At 37.3% G+C, this 15,250-nt stretch overlaps 1 pseudogene; it reads left to right on the top strand.

Moving 5' to 3' along the window:
- The first annotated feature begins 5,977 nt into the window (after positions 1 to 5,977).
- LOC102757710 lies at positions 5,978 to 6,914 on the top strand (annotated as a pseudogene).
- Positions 6,915 to 15,250: the final 8,336 nt, after the last annotated feature.

The raw sequence follows: 15,250 nt of genomic DNA, 5'->3' as shown, positions 1-15,250 counted from the left end.
CCGCCTTTAGGGTGGGGGTCCCCACTGGGGTGCCTGGCCAGTCTGGGTGAAGGGCTGAGAGCCATTTTTCAGGCTGGCCCAAGCCCGCTGGCGACTGAAGCTCCCAGCCTCTTCTTTTTCCCTTTTTTCTTTTATTCTGGGATTATTTATCTTCTATAATTGAAACTTTGTTGCCACTCCAGCTCCAAGGCCATGGCCTGCTAAAAGCAGGTTTCTGGGTTTGTTTAGCTTCTATAATTGCAACTTTGTTGCTTAGAGTGGAGCTCAGAGCCCAGCTGCAGCAGGGAAGAAGCTGGCTTCCTCCATCACTGGAGTAAGCAAGCCTCCTGCTCGCTTCAGCTGCGTGGCTGCTGGCCACCATCTTTGTTGGTGGTTAATTTGCATATCTCACTGATTAGCCAATGGGAAGCATAGTGGAGGTATGGTTAATTTCAATCTTTGTCTATTATTAGATAGGGTGTCAATATGCAAATTAAAAGATGCTTAACATCATTAGTCATTAAAGAAATGAACATTAAAACCACAGATATGTACTACTACTCCCCTATTGAAATGCCTAAAATTAAAAGTTTGACCATGGAAAGTGTTATCAAGAATGTGGAACACATGAAATGAAAAGATAAAACCATTTGGGAAATTAGTTTGACACTCTTAAAAATTTAAACATATACCTACCATAAAATCCAGACATTCCACTCTTAGATATTTCCCCAAGAGAAATGAAAGCATAGGTCCATATACAGTCTCATATATAAATGTTCATAGCAGCTTTATTTATGAGAGTTAAAAACTAGAAAATCTGAAATGGTTGTCAACAGGGAATAAACAAACTGTAGCATTTTCATGCAATGGAATGCTACTCAACGAAAGAAGGAAATAAGCTATTACTTTACATATCAACGAATGTGAAATCTTGGCTTAAAAAGGCAGAAATCATTAGCACATACCATATGATTCGCCCCCTCCACGGTGGTTTCATTGGTATGGATATCGGAATGACGTCCGGAAGATTGTTTGGCTGTCCCGTCTAATTAGCATATTATGCTTTTATTATTACTTATAATAATAAAAGCCTAGGTGGTCCTCATGCCCTCATGTGACGCCCTCACTTATCACAAGATGGCTGTCAGAAGATGGCCTGCAGGGGAGGGCAGTTAGGGGTGACCACGCTGGCAGGGGAGGGCAGTTAGGGGCAATCGGGCTGGAAGGGTTGCAGTTAGGCGTTGATCAGGCTGGCAGAGGAGTGGTTAGGGGGTGATCAGGCTAGCAGGCAGGCGAGTGGCTGGGAACAGGCAGTCCTGGATTGTAAGAGAAATGTCCAACTGCCCATTTAGGCCCAGTCCCACAGAGGTAGTCACACATCCCTCGAGGGGTCCCAGATTGGAGAGGGTGCAGGCTGGGCTGAAGGACACACACACCCCTGTACGAATTTCGTGCACTGGGCCTCTAGTACCTTAATAAAACTATCAAAAATAAAATAAGCTTCTAAAATGTTAGGATTCACTGATTTTCACTTGAATCATTTAACATGATTAGATAAAAAATGTTTATTTTCCTTCCAAGATACTATTCATCAGATTCATCTTACAGTTTCTGTCATTATACTGTAGCAGTAAAAAGTATCAGAATTAAATGCACTGTCACATATTTAAGTCAAAGTGTTCTAATTTTTAAAATGATCACAAGCAATAAACTAGGAATGGGAACTATCATTTATTCACTGAAGAAAAAAAGTGTGTTACATCTATACCACATAATAAGATACTTAAAAGTTTAACTATTCTAATCTTGAGTATTGAACAGACCCTAGCATAAATAAATAGATGGCCAAAGTATTCCTTTCTTTAACTCAATCCTAGTGTGTGTGTGTGTGTGTAACAGTGTACCTATCTATATAAAGTAAGCTAACATCAGTGAATACGTATCTTTAACATTAGGAGAGAATTCAATGTCTCATATTCTAGGCAACGAGAAAATAAACGCTTACAGTTTATGATCATGAAAATAGCCAAGAAATGAGTCAAATACATTATCAGCATCTAATGTCAACAAGAGAGAGCCAAAGGGCTAACAGAAGTTACATTTCCTCTTTGGCATATTCCATTTTTTGATATGTGGCCAATGTTTTAATAGCACACCAAGTGAGAAAAATTTAGGGTGGGGACAGTATGTGCACAGACTGAGTTGAGGAATACTGAGGAGGTCAGATAACACATCAATGCAGCTGGCCCTCTGACGGTTCACTAGTCAGCCTATAGGAGCCAGAGGTGCCTCACCCAGAGCAGCTCACAAACCACAAAAAAGCATCTCTGGGGTTCAAGAGCACAAGCTTCAAACAATCAGAAAATTTTAGAGCTGGGAAGGCTCTGAGAGGTCATGTAGTTCAGTGTCCACAAATCCGCAGGTAGTTGCTGCAGTTCAGTGATTCTATGAACTTCTTGCAATCATAAGCAAAGTGTTGTGTATACTTTCATAAGAACCATGGATCTAGTGCAATAATTTCATTTAACTAAGAGGAACCAGTTCCACTGATATTAAATCCCAGATCACTGGTACTCAACTGGAGAGAGGATCTCCAGTCCCAGTAATTTGTTTTTCCTATCCTACTACATTGCCTCCTATTAAATATTAAAAACCTTAACTTCAGCAGAAACAGACAGACATCTGGGATCCCTAATCCCTGATTCTCTAAAAGATTACCCCCTGTGTAATCACTTAATAAGTTCTCCATGAGTCGATTTATACTGTCCTTCCTTGTCCAAATGCCTAATATCACCTAACCTGTGCAATGTCTGTATTCTGGCAGCCCTTGCAATTGACACAAGTATGTACTCACGCCCTAGCGGTATGTCAGAAACCAAAATTAGTCTGCCAGAATATTCAAGGAAGTAATTAGAAGAATATAAAAAAGTTTTGAGAATATGTGTTCATGGAGAGGGCTGTGTGGTTACTAAGAGTGCATTATATATAGTTGAAGCTGAGCAAATGTTTGTTGAACTGAATTAAATTGAATAAACCACCTAATAAATGGTCACCCTGCCCGTTCCCAAAGAAAGAATTCTTGCTCAAGAAAAGCCCCCCTTATGAATGCACAAAGGCTATTAAAAAAACAAAAAACAAAAAAACTAGCTTTACTTAAGCAACTCCATGCATATTGATAAATCTTTTGAGTTATTCCAAAATGGCTCTTAATTTACAAATAAATGCCAAAATGTTTTTATGTTGAATAAATTAACAGGAATTTCTCTCTCTCTCTCTCTCTCTCTCTCTCTCTCTCTCTCTCTCTCTCTCTCTCTCTCACACACAACCACATGTCTCTCTCTCTCTCACACACACACACACACACACACACACACACACACACATCTCCTGCAAGTTATTTTGGCAATTATTAAGAATTTCTCATCAAACTAATAACACCATTAAATTCACTTTCAAAGGTTTAACTGTGGTCTTTAGGTTCTAGTAATATATTGATGACTTGGGTAAGTTGACACTGGACTAAACATCAATTTGTACAAAGTAAATTCTGCAAAACCTGCTTCTTTTCCTATATTAACTATTGTGATTAGTGGCATTATAATTTAACTAGTCCCCAATCCAAAACGTTTACTAAACTTTCCCTCATCTAAAATATCGACTGAATAACGATATCCAAGCAAATATATCTTATAAACATCAAATTAATGCATTCTTTTTTTCCATGGTCATTATCTGATTGTAAGCCCTAATCGCCCTGAGTTCGAACTGAGAGGATCTCCTATCTTTAATTGCTTCAATTCTAGCTTTTCCTCTGTGTGGATCAGAATTAATTTTCTAAAAAGTAAATTCTCAAAAACATTGTTAGAGATTGTCACTAGGGGGAAGTCTTCTTTTCCAGAGGTTAAATTTAAATTGCCATAAATCGTACAACTGCACATTTCTGAATATATTAGAACATATACGTCTTGTCAAAACACAAAATTTCCCCTTCTAAATCAGTCGTATCTGAAAACACAACCAATGTTTATAAAATATATTGTTAAATATAACTTTAAAAGTTTCATCATAAATATATCATAAAGTTTCCAAATGAAAAATAAGCCATATTTCAAACAACTGATAATTGAGGTAAATGGCCATTTTCTTTTCAGCTAAATGTAGTAACCTCCTCTCAAGTCCTCATTATACTCATCCTGCATAGATACATATAGCCAATGACTTTTCTCCATTAATCAATGTAGCCCCTTTTCTTTCTTTTTTCTTTCTTCTTTTTTTTTTTTACCATTTTTATACTACAGTTGTTCCTTAACAGTTCCCACAGAAAACTCATGAATAGCAGTGAAAAGCAAAACAAAACCTGAAAGAATAGTTCCTTAGGACACTATTCACTACTCTATAATGTTCATAAACCAAGAATGCTAAGTCTCTTTAGCTCACTGACATGCCAGTTTTAATCCTTCCCTAGAGAAAATCTATGTGTGGGTAATTTTTGCTCGAGGGCCCTTGCGGATTTGTTCCTGATAATAAGAACTGAACAGTTAAGCTAGAGCATGCAAAATCCTGCTCTGGAAATATGTTTTTTAATGCTGTAGCTGTTATTATTTCAAAAACAAATTAAACCAGGGAGTTCTGAAGAAAGCTAATTAACCAATTTAAGCAGCAACTTAATGCAAATCACTGTCCCTTAACTTTCACTTTACATGATGCTCTGTGGTTCTAAGATGTCAATCTCTAAGTGTGCAACCATAACAAGTGACTGTTTAAAAATGACTCATGGTGCCTATATAAGCATTCCACTGGGACACACATATTAAGTATGAGTCTTGATTTATTTTTACTTCCTACCTTTGTCATGTGGCTTTATTTCTTCAATGTCTTGTTAGAAACAAAATACAACGAGTACAATGAGCACAGAGCTAAGGATCTTCTAAAAAGAGAGTTCAACCCTAGCTCTGTATCAAGGAAAGCATATTTGGCCCAACACTAGTTACATGAAAGAATTACCATAAAGAGACTCTTTCCTAAATTGAAGACTATATGCACATTTTGGATGATTCTGCTGTATGTTTTGCTCTTTAATTTTTATAGGACTTTAGTCCTCATTGTAAGTGGTAGGGGGTCAATTTTAACAGGAAATATTTAGTCAGACCTAGCTGAAAAGACAACTGGTTCCTGAGGCTTCCACGCCTACCCTAGACCAGGAGTCCTCAAACTATGGCCCGCAGGCCACATGCAAATACAAATATTGTATTTGTTCCCGTTTTGTTTTGTTTTTTTACTTCAAAATAAGATATGTGCAGTGTGCATAGGAATTTGTTCATAGGTTTTTTTTTTAAACTATAGTCTGGCCCTCCAACGGTCTGAGGGACAGTGAACTGGCCCCCTGTTTAAAAAGTTTAAGGACCCCTGCCCTAGACAATTGGTTTCTTGGTCCTATTTCCTACTTAAAACACTTACATTTGCTGAGTGAAGTTCAATTGGGTATAATTCGTGAAATCACTTCATTCAATGCATAAACAAGTATCCAGTGATCCGTAGAAAAAAATGAACACAATGCAATAAATACAGATTCTGACAAGTAGAAATAGTTTATAAGAAAAGAAATGTAAGATGGGAAACCATAAAAATCTTAGAAAACTCCATAGGCAGCAAAATATTAGACATGTGTCATATCAATATCTTTATCAATACAGCTCCTAGGGCATTGGAAACTAAGGAGAAACTAAACAAATGGGACTACATCAAAATAAAAAGCTTCTGCACAGCAAAACAAACCATCAGCCAAACAAGAAAGCCCACTGCATGGGAGAACATATTTGCCAATGCTATCTCTGATAAGGGTTTAATCTCCAAAATTTACAGGGAACTCATACAACTTAACAAAAGGAAGATAAACAACCCAATCAAAAAATGGACAAAGGACCGGCTCTCTGCGCCTCCTGTTCATCAGACAGCCTCTCCTGCGCTGTGCCGGCAGCCACAACCCCGAGACACAATGGTGAAGGTTAGAGTGAGTGGACTTGGCCGCACCACTGGTGTCTTCACTACCATGGAGAAGGCTGGGGCTCACTTGAAGGGCGGAGCCAAGAGGGTCATCATCTCTGCCCCTTCTGCGGATGCCCCCATGTTTGTGATGGGTGTGAACCATGACAAGTATGACAACTCCCTCAAGATTGTCAGCAATGCCTCCTGCACCACCAACTACTTGGCCCCCCTGGCCAAGGCCATCCATGACAACTTTGGCATCGTGGAGGGACTCATGACCACAGTCCATGCCATCCGCGCCATCCAGAAGACAGTGGATGGCCCCTCTGGGAAGCTGTGATGGCTGAGGGGCTGCCCACACATCATCCCTGCTTCTACATGGCGCTGCCAAGGCGGTGGGCAAGGTCATCCCTGAAATGAATGGGAACCTCACTGGCAAGGCTTTCCGTGTCCCAACCCCCAATGTGTCCATTGTGGATCTGACCTTACGCTGGAGAAAGCTGCCAAATACAATGATATCAAGAAGGTAGTGAAGCAAGAATCAGAGGGCCCCCTCAAGTATACCCTGGGCTATACTGAGGACCAGGTTGTCTCCTGCAACTTTAATAGTGATACCCACTCCTCCACCTTTGATACTGGGGCTGGCATTGCCCTCAATGACACTCTGTCAAGCTCATTTCCTGGTATAACCATGAATTTGGCTAAAGCAACAGGGTGGTGGACCTTATGGTCCACGTGGCCTCCAAGGAGTAAGAGTCCCCTGGACCACCAGCCCCAGCAAGAGGAAGAGAGGCCCTCAGCTGCTGGGGAGTCCTTGCTCCAGGTTGATCCCCCGACACACTGAGAATCTCCTGACCACCGTTTCCATCCCAGAACCCCTGAAGAAGGGGAGTGGTATAAGGAGCCCTACTTTGTCATGCACCATCAATAAAGTTCACTGTACCCAGTGGGGGGAAAAAAATGGGCAAAGGACCTAAATAGACACTTTTCAAAAGTGGACATACAGAAGACCAAGAGACATATGAAAACATGCTCAAAGCCACTAATCATCCAAGAGATGCAAAGCAAAATGACAGTAAGGTACATCTCACACCTGTCAGAATGGATCAGAATGGTTATCAACAACAAATCAACAAAAGACAAGTGCTGGCGAGGATGCAGAGAAAAAGGAACCCTCGTGCACTGTTGGTGGGAATGCAGAGTGGTGCAGCCACTGTGGAGAACAGTATGGAGTTTCCTCTAAAAACGAAAAATGGAACTCCCATTTGACCCAGTGAGCCCACTTCTAAGAATATATCCCAAGAAACTAGAAAAACCAATCAGAAAGGATCCGGTTTGGCTCAGTGGATAGAGCATCAGCCTGTGGACTGAAAGGTCCCAGGTTCGATTCCAATCAAGGGCATGTATCTGGGTTGCGGGCACATCCCCAGTGGGAGGTGTGCAGGAGGCAGCTGATCGATGTTTCTCTCTCATCAATATTTCTAACTCTCTATCCTTCTCCCTTTCTCTCTGTAAAAAATCAATAAAATATATTTTTTTAAAAATCCAGAGACACAGAGGCATCAAACAGACAGTCAAACCTCAGAGGAAAGGCAGAGGAGGTTGGGAGAGGGGGGATGTAAGAGGTCAACCAAAGGACTTGTATGCATGCATATAAGCATAACCCATGGACACAGACAGTAGCAGGGTGAGGGCATGTGCTGGGGGGTGAGAGCACCCAGGGAGAGGTCAATGGGGGAAAAAGGAGACTTGTGTAATACTTGAAACAATAAAGAATTTAAATTTAAAAAAAAGAATTAACTCATATTAGACCTTTTACTTACTCCTGTTAAAGTATAGTAAATAAATATAGTAAAATATAACATGCAAAATGTATAGTTTATTTCAAAGTTTATATAGCACACAAACATGTTTTAAGAATCATACTCATTTCTAGACATTTCTATACTAGAAAAAAATTTTTTGAATGTAAAAATGAATCTACCACTTGAATAAACTTTGAGAGAACTGGAACATTATAATCAACATTACAAGAGAGATTACATTAACTATAAGATGGAAATAAAACTAAAGAAAAGACAGGAAGTCCCAACCGGTTTGGCTCAGTGGATAGGGCATTGGTCTGCAGACTGAAGGGTACTGCGTTTAATTCTGGTCAAGGGCATGTACCTTGGTTGCGGGCACATCCCCAGGAGGGGGTATGTAGGAGGTAGCTGGTCGATGTTTCTCTCTCATCGACGTTTCTAACTCTCTATCCCTCTCCCTTTTCCTGTATAAACTCAATAAACTATTTCTAACTCTCTATCCCTCTCCCTTCTTCCTGTATAAACTCAATAAACTATAAAAAAAAGAACTTTATAATAAAAAAATAAAAAGAAAAGACAGGAAGACTGAAAATGAGAAGGAAGAAATATGACAGGACAAATAAAAAGCAAGTATTAAATGAAAATAACAGCCCAACACAGAAAAAAAATAAAGCACATAACTTATCTATATGAAGGTTTGGGCAATTATGCTCCTCTCCTGATATGCACAGTTATTTCTATCAGTAATAACTGTGTCCTTTATGTAAAAAACAAAGGCTGCTCTAGTTTCTTAATTTTCACCTTTGAATAACCAATCACAGGTACACATTTTTGGTAAAATCGTCTAATACTTTAATAAACTTGAATGGGGTCTCTGACAAGTAATGAAGTCATCACAAGGATTTGATTATTTCACTCATTAAGCATTATATTTAGAAAGAACAATTACATTTTGAATTGTTAAGAGTGTAGAAAGTAAATAAATAAAATGCATTAATATTTTGCTGTTAACTTTTAGACTATATCAACTCAATGTATGTTTCCCTTCATGGAGCTAGGATTGTATTCTCTGGAATAACTTCAATCTCTGGCATCACTTAACCACCATTCCCTCTGCCCACCTCTTTGAATAATTCCTAAATGACAGTCTCATTTTTAATCTTAAAATCCCTATACCTACCACCAGGTTCTATGCCTTCTAGGGACTCAATCTATTTTGTTTTGTTTTGTTTGTCTTGTTTTATTTTTTTGATGGGCAGTTGAGTAGATGGATTGATGAACTAGCCTTACCAAAAAAAAGTGGAAGAAATGGGAGGAAAGGTGTTCTATCTCTGAGCTGTTTCCTTGAGAAATAGCTTTTTATAATTCATACTTATCATTTTAGCGGTTAGTACGGTATCTGGAACATATTAAATCTTCAAATAATGTTTGCAGAATGAGTGCCTGATTTATGTTGGCATTTCTCAGACTGTGTGATTCTTTCACTGTAACAGTTTGTATCATCAATTAGAAACTTAGTCAATCCTTCCATAAATTACTCTCTTCTGTTCTTAGTCCCTACAACTACTTTTCTATGACACCAAAAGAAACTAATTGTATAAGCTACGTATTTTTATGACTTGTTATTTTTATGATTATCCCTTACATCTTATTCACTGATTTAATATTTTCTCTGAAATGGATTTTATATATGCTGCAACGTCAGTATTATCCACTTTGTTTTCTGAAAATAGTTCATTTTTGTTCCCTTTCAATTATTTTATGCAAATAAATTTAATCAGATCAGTCCATCTTTTCCTTAATGACATACTCTTTTGCCTTTAGACTTTGAAATTCCCTTCAAGATGTTTAATAAATATTCAATTTTACTTTTTCTGATTCATCAGTAGCTTGTTTTTTAAACTATTATCTTGGAATTTATTTTGCTATGAACTGTTAAGTGACAAGCTAAATATTTTCCCAATCCCTATGAAAATGTCTCTCCTCCCAAATTTGAGTTGTTTCCTTGATAATATCTTATGGTTTTTTTTACATATGAAGAAGTCTTATTCTGACAATGTCTATGTCAAATTGCGAATGACTGATAAACAGGGAAGGATGGTGCCTGTGCTGCATCCAATACGATGGGGAAAAAATGCTAAGCATCTAATAAATGCTTCCTATTAACAAAATTCTCAACTATTTTACCTGCTCTGAGATTTCAATTATAATGATAAAAATGCCTATGTAGTTCTTCTGTAGCATTCTAGAAGACCCTTGAAAGCAAAACACCTGTCTCACTCATTTTCAGATCCCACATTTAGTACAGTGCCTGACCCAGACATTCAACAAGCATTGGAGAAAGGAACATACTTATGATGAGTCTGAAAAAGAGGGTCCTATGAGAAAGAAAGAAGGGGTTAGAAAAGGAACATACAGGCATACCCCATGGACAGGGACAGTAGTTTGAAGAAGGCCAAGGGAGGTGAAGGTGAACGTGGGTGGAGGTGTGCAAAGGATGGGGAAAAGGGGACATCTGCAATTATGTCAAAATTAAAATTTTTAATTAAAAATGTAAAATAATTAAATAAATGTAAGAAAGTAAAAGATTTTTTTCTTTGTAAATAAAAATTTAAGTGGTAGTAGGAGAATTTTAAAAGAAAGAAAAGTATAAAATACAGATTTCATCAATTGTCTATTCACTCCAATTACTATGTAAATATTACTGAGTTTCAAATACTCTCGTTTATAGGTTAGGTTGGTTCACACAGTAATGACAAAAATCACTGGCAAAATACACTTTCATTCTCATTCCCCATTAACTACTAACTATAATTTTTCAGTCAAAAATTCTCATCCCTAATATGACTTGAGAATGTTTCATTTATAAATGGAAACTTGTGACCTGAATTTTCAAACTCAATCCTCATGATTACATTCAGTGTTTTTAAAAGAATCTTACTTTCAACTTTGTTAATTAAAATTTGTGAATCAATAGCCTGAAGAAATTTTCACTAGAAATATGTTATATTCAGTGAGGCGTTATTTAGAGAACGTTATGCAATTTCCATTAAGCTGAGTTGTGAAGGATGCTTTTTATATTAGTCTCAAAATATGAATTTATCAAATAACATCCAATTCAATAGTGAATTCCAAAACAAATAGATAATTTTTTATCTTTATTAGCCCAAGATTATTATTACCATATCAGCCCTTTCCACCTCACTCTCCCCATCACCCCCCACAGCAAAACAAAACAACGACAACTCCTGCAACTTTTATATCATTCTCATGAGATAAGGAAATATCTTAGTGACTAATTTAATTTGTAATGGCCCTTAAATATGTCTAGGCACATTATTATCTTTTCAGTAAGAACAACTGGTTGGCAAGTAAACAGAGTAATCCTGAAAGGGATATAATTCAGTCTCCCATCTATAAAACCCAATTCCATTGACATATACTAGTAAAATAAGTAAAGTTCATGGGAAGAAAAAGGTTTCATTTAGAAAGTCAGGCGACTCTTACTATTAGCCAGTGGAGAAAATAACATGTGATTATGGCTCTTGACACTGAGAAGTGAGTATAGAACTGAAAGGTTCTTTGTAGAGTTGACTTAGTTAAGCAGAAAATGGTATTTTCTTGGGGCAGATTACTTCAGATTGCCAGAATTATTTTCAAAATTCAACATTCCTGTAGCCTCTCTGCCTTCTGGCTGAGATCAAACGCAGTAACAATCCTCAATCACTAACCAGATCCACTGGTTCAAGTTGACCAACAGGGCAGGGCAAACAGTAGGAGATGAGGCAAGTTCACCAAGATAAGTATTATTAGCCCCATTTTGCAAATTTAGTCTTGAAGTTTATAACAAACATAGGGAAAATCATAGGACTAACTGGAGAAGGTGTCGGCCTTTGGACACAAATCCCTCTAATTCCAAAGACTATGCCCTTTATACTGGGCCACATTCATGCGTCTGTCAGAAAATAAATATAAATAAAAAAAAACATATTTATACAGTCGTAGGTTGAAAATTATGGGATTCAACCCGAGTTGATATTTTCATCTATCTTATCCCCATTGAAGGTAGTGATATCGGAAAGTATGTAAACACAAATATGGGAAGGGAACATCTGGTTCTAAACAATACTTGAGATTCATACCACTGTGAGATACAATGCATGCTTAGTGGTGTAGGCTGAGATTATGACGGTTGGCAGAAAACAATGATGTTGTCCTCAACTTTAATAAAATAATACACTAGAGCAAAGAAACGAAGAGATCTCAAAATTTGAAAACAAAGAGAAACACTATAAATGGAATTTTGTGATGACTCCCTCTTTCTGTGATTCTCACTAGCTCCCCCCCCCCCCCCGCCCCCGCAATGGCATACACGCACGCACACTGGTACTCTCTGAGGACAAGTCTGGTTTCCAGGGCCTTGTTTCCTCAAGCATCCTGAGCAATACTGTGCACTTAGTCGGTCAATAAAGACTTGCCGAATGAATGGAAACAAATGATACTGAAAATGAAACTATTCAATTCCTATTTACTTCTATCAAACAGAATGATCTTCAAACTGGACAAGGTATAATAAACATGATTAAGAACTAACTGAAGGCTAAGATAGACGGTGAGACAGTATGAGCACCCGGCTGCATTACACAAATGATTTCAATTCCTCAGTCCCAGACAAATTGCAACTCAGAATTTTCTCATGAAGTACAGATGTGATCACTGAATGTGCCAGAAGATAGAGACTAGAAAATAAATCCTGATTCTCAAAAAAGGCAATTTCATAAGGATAAAATTAATATTCCTAAGAGATTTCTTATAGCGTAAGCCCTAAATAAAAATGTTTTGGTTCCACCATATTCATTTGTAATTTGTGGGAGATATTTTAGGTGCTTACAAGCACATATGAATATATGTTTTCATATTCCCCTTTTACATGGGAGTCTTATCACATAATATTTTTCTGAACTTTGTTTTTTTTCACATGATATTAAATCAGTTTTACATTTCAATATTTATTTTTTAATTTATTTATTATATAAAGTTTTACATATGTCTCCTTTTGCTCCGATTAACACCCCCCCCCCTTGCCCTCTCCAGCCATTCCCACCCTGGGCAAACCCACCGCCTCAGTGTCTGTGTCCACTGGTTATGCTAATATGCATGCATACAAGTCCTTTGGTTGCTCTCTAACACCCTCCTCCCCTGCTATTTGTCTCTGGATCTATTCTTGTTCATCAAATTATGTTGATCATTATATCCCACATATGAGTGAGATCATGTGATATTTATCTTTCTCCAACTGGCTTATTTCTCTTAGCATAATGCTCTCCAGGTCCATCCATGCTGTCGCAATTGGTAAAAGTTCCTTCTTTTTTCATCCCATTTCACAATATGTAAACAGCTTCATCATTTTATATAGCTACATAGTATTCCATTTTTTTTAAATAAAGTTGTTCATTTAACCAGTCCCTAATTGATGGCTATTCAGGATGTTTCCAATCCTTACTATTATAAACAATGTCATAACAAGCAACCTCATAAATACATCATGTCTCACGTCCAAGTATACATATAGAAATAGAAATGCTGTATTAAGAGGTAAATGCAATCAAAAGTTTAATAAATATTAACAAATTGTTCTCCAAATGACTGATATTTTAGGCTCCCACCAGCAATACATGAGAGTCCTTTAATTCCATGGGCTTCTACAATGCAGTGCGTTCCACAGTGCTTTCATGTGAAAGCCTTACATTCCTAGATAGAATATATAAATCACAAAGAAAAAAAACATTCTAATAAGTTCTGCATTCATTAATCTAAGACATTGCAGACAATGGACAATATACTAAAAGCATCATTGAGAATTATGAGTTCACCAAAGTTCTGTGAAAGAAAAGAAAAGTTATATCAGTAACTGTAACACTAAGAAAATTATTGTTCAACAATAAGTACTCAGATGCCCTGGTATGAAACCCAATCTCCCTTAACATAACCCCTCCAACCCAAATTCTATTGAGGTTGATGCTAAAGGGCAAGTCGTTACATGGGCTAACCCACACCTTAAGCAAAATGAATGTTTCCTATGATTTACCTTCTTAATAATTATGTTTAACACACCATGCTGCTAGGCCACAGCAGACACATTCCACAAACAAAACAAAAAATGAATACTGTGTCCTTCTCTTGATGCTTTCCTTAATTGCCCCATAGGACAAATGAAACAAGACTACCAACTAGCATAATGTAAGTGCAATTTGAAAATTAGTACTGGTCACCTAAATCCATTTTATCCTTGCTTTATAGTAACAGAATTTAAGCTGAATGAATGGGCACTTTATAGAGACTGCCCTTCCCAGCTTCCTTGAAGCCATATGTAGTCATGTGTCAAAGTTCTAACCAATGGAATGTCAAAATGTTGGCCACTTGCTTAAAAGGAAATTGCGTCCCTTGTACTTCTGCCCTTTCTTCCCTTTTCTAAAACTAGAATGCAGGCATGGTAGTGACTCAGATTTAACCTTGCAGGCAAGGACAACTTCTAAGATAAAATAAACTTGGGACTAGTAACCTTGTGAGGCTAAACTTCTATTACAGCCTGGACCACCCTACCATCAATTTGTGAAGAAATAAGCTACTATCTTAGTTGACCCAACGTAAGTGTTCGGTGTCTTTGTAATAGCAACCTTGTCTCTACAAATACACACACAAACAGGCACATACACTAAAGATTGGGCAGTAGAAGCATTAAGAAAAGTGAAAAACTTGAAATAAAAATAAAAGGAAAAAAGTGCATGCATCTTTTAGGCATCCGGGCATTAGATTACAAGAAGTAAAGATGAGTATAAATTAATAAGCAGAAGGAAAATATTGAGGAACTAACCAAAATAAAAGACTGATATCAGAAACAGATATTTGCTACGCACATAAAATTGTTATAATTTAGGAAAAGCATTAGAAGGAAAAGTACATTGTATTTCAGGCACCTGATTTTTGATTCAAACGATTACTCCACACGCAGAAAAGCACAGTAATTCAAATATAATTAACAACAGTATTTGGAAACATTTAAATTTGTTTGAACTTTCAATGGATTATATAACAAATTTGGTATCTTAGCTTGATTAAATAGTGATACGTCAGTCTCTGTGAGAGATGATGTTGAAACTCATTCAGTAAACATAATTGAATATGTACTGTGAACTAGACAGACAATTGTGCTGGACTTAGGGATGCAATGGTGAATAAAAAACAGTTCCTGTTTGGGAAAGGATCACTAGCAAATTTTATTGTGTTGACACGTGAAGATAAAAGTTTTCCAGTTCAACTGTGTAAAATTACTTTTTTAAGATCAATTATTTGAACAATTATTTATTTTATTTTATTTATTTTAATTGCTTAAAGTATTACAAAGGGTATTACATATGTGTCCATTTTTCCCCCCGCCCTAGACAGTCCCCTAGCCTCCCCTATCCCAAAGTGTCTTA

This window comes from Myotis davidii, unplaced genomic scaffold (assembly GCF_000327345.1).
Source record: "Myotis davidii unplaced genomic scaffold, ASM32734v1 scaffold115, whole genome shotgun sequence".
In the NCBI taxonomy this organism is placed as follows: Eukaryota; Metazoa; Chordata; class Mammalia; order Chiroptera; family Vespertilionidae; genus Myotis; species Myotis davidii.
Note: the sequence above shows the minus strand (reverse complement) of the source record. Positions and strands in the feature narration are given on the sequence as shown.